General features: G+C 42.3%; 1 protein-coding gene across 1 annotated transcript in view; it reads right to left on the minus strand.

Moving 5' to 3' along the window:
* WDFY4 (WDFY family member 4) overlaps positions 1-7,333 on the minus strand; it is an 821,140-nt gene extending 813,807 nt beyond the window's left edge. The window contains exon 1 of the mRNA XM_085608765.1: positions 6,972-7,333. The gene's annotated coding sequence lies outside the window, so the exon portion shown is untranslated. The remainder of the gene's footprint in view (positions 1-6,971) is intronic.
* Positions 7,334-9,913: the final 2,580 nt, after the last annotated feature.

A 9,913-nucleotide genomic window follows, 5' to 3' on the forward strand; every position in this document is an offset into this window, starting at 1 on the left:
ACATGGCGCCCAACGTTTGGTAAGGCACTAATTTAATGCTAGATACTGAAGTAACTCAGTTGTGCTTTTCTCAGAGACCCCTACTCATAAAACTCCATAAGACGTCTGGAGTGGGTAGGGTTAAAATCTGCCATAGATGAGTAGGACGAGAATCCTATGTATTAGCTGTTTGCTTGTTCAACGTTGAGGGATACAGTGTTCCAAATTATTGTACACCTTATCTTTGTTTCCTTGAAACTTGTTCGAGTGGTGAACTGGCAGCTACAATATAGGGAGACAAGGAAAGCAGGGCATTGGATACTGAGCTTCGAAGAGGGTAAAATGAGAGGAATAAGGACACTGGAGTGGAAGGCAAAGAATGCACAAGAGAGCTAGGAAAAATATGGAAATGTAACAAAAAGAGAAGAGAGAGAAACTTTGAGGTTGGCTCTCAGCTGCAAGAATACTTGCAATCGTGAGTTTTTGATATTTTTTTAGGCAGTTTTATATAGCGTGAACTTGCCCCAAGGGCAGTAGAGCACTTTTCATGAGCACCAAATTATAATAGAGTTTTGTTTTTTTCAGCCGAGGAGTTTAAGTGTGTTGCCCAAGATCACAGGATGTTGAGTCAAGGCTGGGATTCAAATCTGTTTTCACAGCTCCAGAGTGGTCTACTATGGTCTTAAGAGCCACAGCTCCTTCACATACACTTCATAAGTGTGGCGACTATGTTATGTTATGTTATCTTTAATTTATACAGCGCGCAGCTATTCGAAAGTGTCCCGGCGCTAAAACCGCTCTATCATAGTAGCTCAGGCTGCTGGAGGGCATGTGGCAGTGAGATAAATAGATATTTAAGCCTGGTAGGATGCAGAAGTGTGACTGCTCTCCGACCAATTAATGTACAAAAAGTCACCAGCACTAGAACTGGAGGCAACAGCTGAATAAAAATAAGCAAGCAATGTGGCACAGGGTCACACAGGATGAAAAAGAAACAGCACTAAGCCATCATTGAAATATTTAACATTATTACAGAAATTCATTTTTTGCATAAAATTGTGCTTCTTCGAGGGATTCTTTTCTATTAAGGAAACTATTAAATGCAAAATTCTTAATGAAACAGAACAAAGAGGCTCTCCGTATGAGATCCCTGATTTCTGTGTCCAAATCTACCATAATTACGCCTCCCGTCAATCAAACGAACCTCGTTATTTCGCATCTCAACGCCATTTGTGACTCAATCTTATTTCGTATCAACAGCCCTACTGGCTCTCACTACGCTCTCCTTTTTCATCCGCACTGGACATTGGGAATAGAACAAACTCTTATACAATAAATCCAGTCAAATATTCAGGTTATATGATGACGGTATTACCTCCATTGTTTAAACACCTCCTGCACTCATCCTTGGCTACCACAACTTGCACTTCTAAACGACCACAGTTCTGGTCTAAGGTTTGTAAATGCTATAACAATGCGCCCCTTTTCAAGCCAAGCCTCAGACAGCATTGCTGTATCATGTTTTTATGTAACCTCATAACCTCCGACCCTCACTTGGATCCTCTCTGCCAGGTAAAGATGGCAGTACATTCTTATACGCAGGGGTTTAAGTGGGATGAAAAAACTGAGGGGGTCTCTCAAAGGGGCGTGGCCAATGTAATAAGGGGGCGTGGCTTACAAACACGTAAGCTAAAAATCTGTGCTCAGCATTGTGTGCTGTCCGACTTGTATTTTGCTGTTTCTGTCATTGCATCCAGATATATGATACAACAAGTAACATCATACCTACAAATCAGGACTATTGGCTTTGTCAATGGCTGTTAGTTGCAAAAGATAAATAGGAAGCAACTATGGCTTGTATATAATATTGAAAAAGCTTTCACTTAAAGCCCTGGTGAAACTACAACAATGTTGCTGCTCCTGAGTTTCACAAAGAGAAGGGAAATCTAGATAGAAAATGGCTCTCTTTAAAGGATTTACCTTCCCCTACAACGCTCACCTGGCATGCGGTCATGCCCTAACTTCTCAACTAGTGAGAAGTGAGCAGGGGCACATCAATGTGCCTGCTGTCACTGCAGTCCGGGGAAAAAACAGACCGCCTGTGCCAGGGCACAAAACAGAGCCCAAAAAAAACCCGTTTCGAGGCTCCCTTTAAAAAACTGCTGGTGCTCAGCACCAGTGAGAAACGACCCACTTAAAGTCCTGCTTATACGAAGTAAAAACAATGGTACACATTTCTCATAATCAAGTCCTTTCCCACTTTTCATACTGTGGGGTCCAGTGAGGAAGACTTGTTAATCCAATCGCAACCTGTGAGGAACGGGAAAGGGTGGGGTCACTACCAGTGACTGATACCTGGGCTCTCCCAGGGATGCAGCTTTAAGGGTAGGGACGCCTTATCTGCATATTAACATACAGGCCCATGATACTGAACGGCTGTGGAAACAAGAGCCCTAGGTCGTGACATTACTTGTTCAGGAAGCTGATGAAACTGTCTGGCTTCCAGATCCTGGCTCAGAGCAGCTGCCAGGCAGCTCATCATGTCTCAAGTCAAAGTAAATCTGTTTCTACTGTTTTTTTATGGAAAGGAAACAATTCTTCAAATGCAAATTCCTTGAGAACAGTGGAACGGATTTACACCAAACCACAAAAGGCATGCTTTCTGTGTAAAGTTCTACTTTGAGCCAAATTTGGTGTAATTCCATTCAACTATTTTTAGGTTAAGCATTCAAGACCTCGTCTATACTTTAGTATATACTTATATGTGTATGTACTTTGTGGGCTCTGGAGATCAGCCCTAGGACTTGTCTGCTTCTGCTTAGGGACTTTTTTTCTGTTCAACTGTCTCTAATTAACTGTCTTGATAGAAAACGACCAGTAGAGGTCAGTAAAATACCAGAATTGCTTTCTGCTTGTTCAACTGCCTCTATTTAACTGTCTTGATAGAAAAAGACCAATTAGAGGTCAGTAAAATACCAGAATTGCTTTCTGCTGAGGGACTTTCTTTTTTTTCTTTTTCCGGAAACTGCCTCTATTTACCTTTCTTGATAGAAAACGACCAGCAGAGGACAGTAAAATACCAGAATCACTTTAGCATCATCATCATCAGTCTTTATTCGATTTTAAAAGATCATAAAAGACACAAACATAGAACAAGACATTACTTTAGCATTCTAGATTCCAGTCCATAACAATTGTCTTCCACGAGCACCCGTGGAGAATAATATTTTTTTCAAATGTAGTATTTTCAGTGATATGACCACCGAAGGCCCTGATTTTACATTAAAAACAGAGCTTTGGACTATACCATTTCCCGCAGTAAGGCAATCTTTCTCTCCATGTGTTCCCATACCTGTCATTTCACACAGTTTGGTGATTACTTTCCCTCCATGTTTAAGAAAAGTAGATGTTTCAGCACCCAGGCTAAATATGCTGCATAGCTAAATACATGTAAGGTCCCAAAGGCAAGACCAATTGCATTGCAAATGCTTGTTTGATGTGTCGATGAGGAAAGTTTCCTACTGGAATTAACGTGAGAAATCTGTGTTTTGGGATCCCCACACTTGACGGATTGGTGCAAATCTTTCCAAGTAGGAGCTGATGTTGATAAACATGTTTTTGGACCGTTTTGCGAAGATTCGTGAACAGTGCCAAAAATGTTAGCAAAACAAAAAAACGCACTTTCTATGGAAACTTTGAACTACTTAGGTCTATAAAGTGATTATCATCTCTATGTAATATGCAGAAATGTGCATATATAATATATATTTGCTTACAACTATTAAATCAGGCCATGTTTCTGTGTATGTATATCTTTATATATGTACATACGACACATATATACAAGTCAGATTTAGACATTTTCAGAAATTAAAGGTAGTTGGACAAATGAATGTGTATTCCAAGATGCAGTGTTTGTTTTCTCTATGTTGCCTCCTGGCACATTCAGCAGCTGTGATGGTCGGGTACAAAGTAGGGCCAGGACAACTTCAGCCAGGGCACGTGACCCATCTGGGTAGCCTCTAGAGACGCACTCTGCCAGTGAGGCTTTTTTAAACAGCAATAACATTTCAGCTCTGCCATTTGAATGTTTCGTAGGAGGGTTGAGAAGAGGGATCCACGCGACGTAGTTTGGTTGCCTCTGAACGGAAATCAAAAGTTACCCTCTTACTAGGATTAGAAAAACACGGTATGACTGGTTCTTGACATGCTCTGTGGCTGTTGGAAACACATGATGGTGACGTAAGTTGGGGAAGTGGTGAAACCCAGGAGGAGGGCTGACTTGGCTATTTTAAAATGTGAACAGAATCATCTTCAGAGGAAATAATTTGGTAACACATGGCGCCTACAAAAAACTTAGCAGTTATTGCACAATAACACTCATAAGTACAGGAGATAGTTAGGCTTAAAAGATAGCCTCACAAAACCAGAATTGTCGTACAGGAGGGTTCTCTAACATAGGTCTAAGTATTCCAGAACTGTGCTAGATTTTCAGAATAATTGCTGATGTGTTCAAAGGATTTCCTTTTAACCCAGCAGCCAGGTTTCCAAAGTCCATGCATGAATAGTTAGTCCTATTCTGTTTTTCTAAGGTATTGGAACACTCTTGGTCTTACATTGGACACCCCTGGTGTACCCTGATGAATGCACAGCTCTCAAGTTCACCAGTTCCATGCATGAGTAACTCATACAGCTCAAATTATTTGTTGCATGCTGAGATTTGTATTTGATCTCTTATAAACATCAGGGCTAGAATTCAAACTAATTTCTTGGACATGATAATAGAGGTTGGCGAGCCATTGAAAGCTTGACCTAGAAGCTTGGATCTGGATCAGCTCGAGATACTCTTGGAACCTTGAGCCCAAAACAAGCTGAGCCTTCCTAACAAGCAATGTGGTTTAGTGGCTAAAGCTGCCGACTGTAAAACATTGAGGAACCAGGTTCAAATCCCAGGCAATCCCTCTACCCCACCAAACAAAAGGTGTCACTTAGTCTGTGTATTTTATGAAGCCAATTTAGGTAAGGTTTACGCTATGTGAAACTGTCAACAATATAAGGATTATTCTGCTTGTCACCCATGCTCTAAATTTTTCCTCTACAAATATTTACATTTTAATGTCAGAAATGATACTTCTAGTGGATGAATTACACAGTGTGAAACTCCATAATCCGGGCTAAATCCCGACTTCCCTGCTTGATCAAATTGAGTGATCGTAGGCAAATACATTATTTCTCTGAGCCCCCTTTTTGTTGAATATCACATTGAGAGTATCTTCCAATAAATTAGTTCAGGGTGTGTCCAATACAAAAACCTGTTTAGTGGTTGTTTTGATAGCTTGTGAAGTTGTGCCACCTATAACAAGAATCTATCCCACACATGGGAAGAAAGGTGGCCTAGTGGGTAGAGCTGTCGACCTTGTAACCTAGGGCCCCAGACTCCGATCCTGGTGTTAGGCTGAGCACCCTGTGACTCTGGGCAAAATGTAATGAATGATACAATGTAATGGGTGAAATGTATTTATGTACCAAATGTAAGATCGACTCTCAGTCCTCCCATAGAATGTACAGAACTCTGTCACTTAGCTAGGTTTGTGCTAAATAAATGACAATTGACTTGCCCTCGTAGTTCTCTGATAACATTGTCATCAGGGCAGGGGCATGAAGGCTTCTCAGTGCATGTTTATAAACTCCGACTTTTCACAAATAATTCTCAATGCAGTAATACTTTCTGATATACTAAGGTAAAAACACTTGTCTGTGATAAGAAATGCACTTGTTTGATATTACTGCCAAGAGTCCCATCTCATGTAGTACATTGTCTGGCTTTTTAGAACAACATTACCTGTAGTTTTGCTTTTAAAATTGTACGAGCTCTGAATTCCAAGCATATACTTTGTTGACTTAAAAGCCAGGACTGGCTGAAGTGTCACTAATAGCAGTGAGATCCTTGACAGCTCGAGACTTCTGCGGTGCTTCGACTTCCAAAATTATGTGAAGTGGCTCTGCCGCCACCCAACACTCGCCTTGAAAGACCGCCTTGGAGGTTGCGACTCAGTGGCCTGTATTGCTTCTACCGACAGATCCAAGTTGTGATCAGAATGACCAGATGACTCCATGTCACTGGGGCACATCTGTTCCAGTCCTAGGTTTTGAATTATCATATCAGTGCGTTCTCTGATTCGTTGAACCAAGTACACCAACAAACCTGATAACAACGATATGTAAAAACAAAGTCCAGAAATGAAAAACGTGGTGTCCCGTTGACAAGGTGCCACCTGGTCACCCTCCTTGTAACTTATGCTGGGTCAATGTCTGAAGTTTCGTTCATTGATTTCAGATCTAACAGATAAAAACAAGTGGGATTTGACTATAATGAGAGCGTGCAGTGCTAGCAGAGGGAACCACACCATTCATTTCACTACTTACATCATGATGTGTTTACATCATGTGTTTAAGGCGGACTATGTGGGTAACGGCCAGAGCTGCCTGCCGTGGACTCTGCCTAGGCTCAACATACTGTGATTCTTGGCAACGCGTAATCTCCCTCTGCTAAAAAAACGCTAAAAAACCCGCAAAATGAATGAGTGCTTGTGTAATGTAACTGGTACTCGTGACAAGCGCTCCAATAGTTTCGGTCGAGTTCGCGCTATGTAAAACTGCCAGAATAAATCATAGCACATTCGAGGAGCTTGCCAAGCAGCGCACTTTCTACTGCTTAAGTGTGTCTCTCTCGGGTTTCCTTCCGGAGTAGTAGCGTGTTAATAAACCTTTGACCTGCCCATCCCTTGCTCAGGAGGGGAGCGTAGAACTATCGCACGCGCACTTCACCGCATACACGGTCAAAAGTACCTCTGCTTCCCCCCGCTGCCAGCCTTTAAATAGTTTCGCCGCTCACGCGCTCGCTCCTGAATGCCGGCTTCGAACTGCACCTGTTCAAATATTTGACAGCTGGCCCAGCCCGTCAATGTTTTCAAGAGGGCCGCGCTCCCTACCTGTCAGCGTCGGCCGTAGCCTGTGTCCGCCGACCTCAGCAGTGTGCAGCCAGGAACTCGCCGGGCACGTCTGACGGAAAGCTCGAGTGAGAGTACCATGGCGGGGTCGAAGGGGCAGGGCAGCAGTCCGCGGGGGATTGCCGTGGGTCGCCCACACCCCTCCCTTCCCGTTGGGGAAGTGAGAGCGTGGTATCGCATCCACTGTTAGACTTGCCTTCCTGTTTCCACCAGTGCTGCTGCTGTTTAACACACTCGGGGAAGAGAAGAGACAGGGAGGAGGAAGTCGGAAAAAATTCAGAGCTCTCAGCTTTCCAGGTCCAGACGTGAGCAGCTAGCAGTCCGGATTATGCGTTCCTTTCTCTGATATCTAATCCTGTTTAAGCCATTGTAAAAGCAGCAATACACGTCCCAGCATGCAAAGCAAAAACCTGAACTGGACGATTTTGAGCAATCCAATTGCGTGTGGACCAGGGATACCCAAGACCTCTGGCATGTCTGCTGGGAGTAAAGTCTCTAGATGACGGCATCTCATCAGGGACCTCAACTTTCCCTGATTGGGCTTCCGTTTTCAAATCGTTGCTGGCGGCTGCGTTTGCCGGATTGCTTTAGTTGGCTTGAACCAAGAGTACAACTCCCAGAAAACAATGTTCTTTTTTTATTTTTTAAAGACCTACTGTAAAATATGGAACGTGGATGACTGACTCATCTGGTAACCTTAGTTTTTAGTAGACACAGATAGTGTTGCCGGCTTTTGAAAAAGTTTCCAAGACCAAATCGGTTCAAATATAAGATCACGTTAATGGTAAAACGCACCAGATAGCATCGTAAACATAACCGCTTTCAAATAACACAAATCTAGCCTTCTGGAATTTTTTAAACCATAATTATAGTTTTAGTTCACGACAAATGTACAGGGGTTAAACTGCTAAAGATACACAATTATCGTAAGTACTAAGAATGAAAATGTGGATTCGGGAAAAATGTCACCCACTTCTCATAATAATATGTTGCAGGCCTGACAGTGGGAACACAACAGCCTTCTTCCGGGCTCGCTTTATGCAAAGGGTCGCACACCCGGCATGCCTGCACCAGACCTTCCTAACGCATCATGACAGAGCTAATTGTGTAGTTTTATTCACGTTTCATAGGCGCAGGAAGTAGGGTTGCTGCACCCACAGAAATAATCATGCTGAAGCTCAGAAGGTGAATGAGCAATAAAGATGCCAATTGCCTTTATATTTTGTGTGTATCCTGTCACATTCGCTGTGCTTTCAATGACAAAGGTCAAATGACAGGCTACACCTTCTGAAAAACTGCTGCCTATCCAGAAACCGGATTGTACTTTTATTTCTCTGACTTTCAAGGTGAGAGGATTTTGTAAAAGTGATCTAGCTGACAATCCTGCTGGGGAAAAGGCAAGGAAACGCCGAAGCATGTCATTTTTTTTTCTGGCACATTAAAATATTGGGAAATGAACAATATACATATTTCAATCAAATCATGTCAGCAATTAGAAAAGCAGAAAATGAAGCACTTTTTTGCAATTCTGAAGTATGACAGGAGCAAATATTTTTATAGGATCAAAAGAAATCAAGACACTTTACTTGGTGATACGCAAATGATAAATATTCACTGAATCTTGATTTCCACACATACTCATTTTTGTGGTTTTTATTTTTACAAGTAAAACTGCATGTCTGTGCAAATTTAACAGCCATTTCAATGGAAAATGTGCAGTCTGTAAATGACAGTGCACTAGCACAATAGTGCTCCAAAATGCACCACCAGCTACATACCCCACCCTTACCACCGACACTTGCATCTTTCACAATCCCTATGACTTCAATGGCATAACATTAATGGCAGCACCCCCACTCTAAATATTGTTCCAGCACCACTGCATTTCTTGTGGGGATCAGAAGCAGGCAGTGGGGGACATGTTTTCTACATAACTATATTCCTTATGTTTCGTATTTTTGGTACTCCTCTTGTAGTGAAGACAGGGTTCTGCTTGCACACATTGCTATGTTAGCATAAGTGTTTTAGAAGTCTAAACGCCATCTTGCCACGTTTCCGCTTTTGCACACGACACTACAGGTAACTGTTATTGTAAGTAAAACTGCTTGCTTGCTTTTCTTCACATGACAACGGTCTATTTTTCACATCCCTAGACTTACACCGCGATCTCAGTCTGTACACTGTGTGCAGAAGTCTTCAAGGTCAAATAACAATGTATGCTGTTGATTCGGGTTGATCGGCCCACGCTCTAGACACAACACACACACAGCTGCAAATATCTGAAACTCGGGTGCCTTTTATATTGCATCGCATGCATGATGTTGGCACTTGGAGAAAACCTTTCCATCTACAGAGAGCGTTGCTGATCCTGTGATGTGAATCACCTAAGCAGATTTTGGAGGTATGGGTTTCCCCATTCAAACCTAGATACCTTCTGTTATTATAAAACTAGCTCCTAGCCAGGGGAGGGTGGTACACAAGGCGCTATAAGACCTGTTTCCACTATCATTATAACATGATTTCTCCCTTTGTGTTTTATGGATTTGTAACAATGCTGATTGTTTTATTTCGAATCATTTGCCGGCTTGTGTTAGCCAAAATACTTCATCTTAGAGCACGTAGTTAAAAATAAACATTTTAAACTTTTCCGTGTCTCTGATTACTCATGTTGAGGACTTGTATGAGAATAAAAACAAAAGAGTGTTCTTGACTCCCACCATTCCCGAGAGTACCCTAAGTCGCTTGTTTTGGGTTGTCTAATCATTGGTAGCTTCGCTGTAGTATGGAGAACGAATGAGACACTGATGCTAGTCGGATAGGGATTCTGGGTACTGAGGTGAGTTTTTTTGGTACACCACAATTCACTGAGGTCCTGGTTTCCTGTGCATAGCTCTGTGCATGAGCAGAATCCCCGCAACACTCTG

Source organism: Triturus cristatus, chromosome 1_2 (assembly GCF_964204655.1).
Source record: "Triturus cristatus chromosome 1_2, aTriCri1.1, whole genome shotgun sequence".
Lineage (NCBI taxonomy): Eukaryota > Metazoa > Chordata > Amphibia > Caudata > Salamandridae > Triturus > Triturus cristatus.